Below are 4040 nucleotides of genomic sequence, written 5' to 3'. Positions count from 1 at the left end.
GTTTAAATGCTTAAATTGAATAACGTTTAAATTATTTATAGCGTCAAACACTCAATTGTTTATAACGTTTATATGTCCCATAACGATAAATAATATATGTCAGTGGTCCTTAATTAATATTTCTGAAGGGCCACATTAGGAATCTGAAAATTTTGAGTCGCCCCTCCCTAGAAGTAAGTTTAAATACACCCCTGACGTGTACCATGATCGTGTGAATGAAACAAAATAAATCTCGTACGGTTGATACACGTGAATCAAAAAAAGCTTAATGACGTGAATACGTGAATTAGTATAATCACGTGAACAGGCATCAACATAAAATTTGATCGTATAAAAAGTTTTCATTTGTAGAACAAAAAGACTTTGTTAATTCTAATTTAAGAGTTTTAATCTAAATATAATCTAAATCTAAATCTAAATATAAGAGTGTGTTAATTTAGCGTCGATGATTAGACCATTACTCGTACAATTGATGGAAAATCATTCAAAACAAAAATAAAACGATGATCAAAATGTCACATATTTTAAAAGCACTATAATACAAGAAATTAAAGAAAGATTTAAACTTGACTAGAATGAAACAAGTTCTGTCTCTATCAAACAAATCACCGTTTTTCTAGATCCTCGGTATAAAAAGTTATAGTATTATAAAGAGTTATTATATTAGAGTTTGAACCGATTGGTGCAAGAGAAAAAATTCAAAGGGTTGTAAAGGATTTACTTGAAATATTTAGAACTCAAAACATTAATTTGGAACAAGAACATCAGTTAAAAGGAGCAAACTTGAATTTTTGTATGGAAATATAATTACAGACAATAATGATATGAGTATTCAATTTCAAAATTATATAGCTGGACCTCAATTATGATTCGATCTAAATGCATTTGAATGGTGGAAATTAAGAGGGAATAAATATCTAGCTCTTGCAGAATTAGCAAAGCAATATTTGGCTATTATTGCCACATCAGTCAGCTCCGAGAGATGTTTTTCTACTCTTGGAATCATGGTTATTTCGAAAAGGACATGTTTACTGACTAAAAATGTGAAAATATTTTTATACAAAAATCGAGAATCATTGGATTAAATATATTTTTGAGTTTAGAGTTTAGGCATCACATGAATACAAGCCCATTATTAAATTATAAAAAAATAATTAGGTAAAAACTACAGATAAGATGTATTTTTTGTTCATTATTTTGTTTATATAGGTATTTATTATAATTTCTTAGGTTATTATTTATTTCTATATTATTTATTAATACTATATGTATTTGCTTAAATTTGTTTCATGTAGTCCTAAATAAATATATTAATTAACATTATATTTTCAGGTTACGTCACTGTAATCCGTATACTACGGATTCCATGTTGCTTGTCAGTGCGTGATTGTTTTTGGCTAATAACACTAATGAAAAAGTTTTGAATGCAATGGAGGGAGGAAAAACGTGTTTTATTATTATTATTATTCGAACAACACGGAACGGCTTCTGGCGAGTAAATCAGTCGAAGCGTAAAATATTTCCAACATTGGAAATTTGTATACTCTACTATTTTGATAGTTTGTGAATCAATTTGTTGCAATAGTTTTCTTTTAAAGCCGTCTGTGAAAAACTATGTAATATAAGTATCGTTTATGTATTATAAGTTTTGATAGCCAGGCTATGATGTAAGTATCTGTTTATTTACAATTATATAAAAGTTATATAATGTAACTATGAGTTATATTTCAATTTAACATATTTGCGTCTAATAAATAGTTGAATTACAATTGATAATATATATGTAATTGATAGTATTATTTATAGCAATGAGATTACATCAATATTTGTCTTTATTGGTTGTTTATATAATACTATTTAATTAAATTGAACAAATGGGTGTTAAAATAATACATTTATATAAAATTTCATATCTGTTGTAAAAACTGACTAAAAAGATGAAACAGTATTACAATTTTTAATAAATTCATATGATTTATTTACACTTTTCATTTAATACAAATACATACATTTATTATTTAATTTTTCCATTTTTTTTCATTTTATATTAATATAGGACCAAAATATAAATTGGTAATTATTTTTGAATCGATGCTTCATTCGTCATTATAATGGATTTTTAATTAGTACATAGTAATTTGTATTATTTTGTCAATACACCTTACTGCACCATAATAATTATATATATGTTGATTTGAAACAAAATGTATGAAGGATACTCACATAAATTAAATTAAATTTCAAAATAATTTAGTATTATTAATTATATTATTTGTATATTATAAATATGATATTACATTGTTGAGCGAGAGATATATTATTCAGGCAATACTTTATTTATTTCAATATAAATAAAGAATAAAACGAATAATAAAAAAATGTTACAGACGTTACAGATTATATTTTAATTCGGTTAAATTTACCAGTTGTATTATTACAGTTAAGTTGTTGGCACTAATTTGTTGTATATTGTTTCGGTACAAGATACATTTTATAAGCTGCTTTCGTTCTACTTAAGATATCATTATAAGATAAGTGTGTTGACGTTTAACATGAAGTATTTTCAAGTAAAACTGTCGGATGAAGAGACAAAAATAAAGATTAATATGATAACGAAGAATAAAGAAATACGAGTAAACAACTGTCCTAAAAAAATCGTACACGCATACAACACCGCGGTATGGACCATAAAATGCAATCAGTGCATAGAATTAAAATAATAATAATAAAAATCCGTTCGAATAATCCGAGGTGACCACCATCGGTCACCATCGTTTTTATTGCTCGTTTAATGAGGGTTCAACGCGAATATATATACACATAGTATTCGATGATCCGAACGAGATTGGGAAATGCGATCGTTCGGAATACCTAAGACTTAAAAAAAATCTATTCCCATGCACTATAATTTTGAATTGATTATTATCTATAGAATGATCAAAAAAGACAATGAACACAATTAAAAACAATTATTACTATTGTGTACGTAGTTATATAAGATCGCCACACAAACATAAAGTTATTTAATAATTATATTTTTTTCCAACACCGAACCCCATACGTCTTTTCCCGCAAACGTTTTAGCAGCAGATCGGTTCTCGCACGGTCAAGTATTCCGACAAATCGGTTCGAAAAACGCTGCGTGAACCGATTCATCGGGTGCCACGACACGCTTCCAACGAACGCCATTCGATCCAAACGGCGTTGCACATGCGATACACCGTCGACGGATACGTACTAGGGTGTACGCTTATATTGCTTATTGGTTCTCGCGTGCGTTCGGATCGACGGGACCGCATTCCGTACACGCGGTGAAACGCACAGATAACGTACGCGTTACCGCTCGTGCGCGTCTCGAAATGTGTTGCGATCCCCGAGAACGTCAAAGTGACGTCGTGTGTGTCGCATTGTTAAACGTGCAAGACGAATCAGTGGGGGGGAAACGTGTTTTCACATGTTCTCTATGGGGGGCGTGAGGACGGCGCTGTGAGACGAGAAAATCGAAAAGCACCGGATCGTCGTGGATCACTGTCACGTGGCGGATATCGCGCACGCGATCGTCCTGCACGGAGAGAACACGGTTCGCGCGCTGAGTTCTGTTTGCATTTCTCGTCCGAGTTCGACGCGAAAAGGAGACGGAACGGAAAAAAAATAAAGGTTACGGTGGACTTTATCGTAAGGTCGTAAACGACGACGACGACGCGACAAATATCGAACAGTCGGTTAAAAAGCGTAATCAACAGAACGCGTTCGATCGACGACAGTAAAAATGCAATTAGGATGTTACCCGTGTAAGGCGATTCAAGCGTGCTTCACGACACCGTACTTAAAAATATCGCGTTTAACGGAGTCCGCGAGCGATCTAGATATTTCCGATTGCGTTCGCATGTCCTCGTCCCGGAGAAAATGAGAAGAAAAACGATTAACGAAATAAAATACAACAACGTCAACGAATAACGTAACGGTGCTTCAACAACAGCAACTAACAACAACAACAACAATAACAACAATAATAATAATAAATAATAACTACGTAACTC

General features: G+C 31.7%; 1 pseudogene; it reads left to right on the top strand.

The window, feature by feature from the left end:
• The first annotated feature begins 445 nt into the window (after nucleotides 1–445).
• Nucleotides 446–1085, top strand: LOC112684501 (annotated as a pseudogene).
• The last annotated feature ends 2955 nt before the right edge of the window (nucleotides 1086–4040 follow it).

Source organism: Sipha flava, unplaced genomic scaffold (genome assembly GCF_003268045.1).
Source record: "Sipha flava isolate LNK unplaced genomic scaffold, YSA_version1 250_pilon_pilon, whole genome shotgun sequence".
NCBI lineage: Eukaryota > Metazoa > Arthropoda > Insecta > Hemiptera > Aphididae > Sipha > Sipha flava.
The sequence above is the reverse complement of the archived record's forward strand: the minus strand, read 5'-3'. Positions and strand labels throughout refer to the sequence as shown.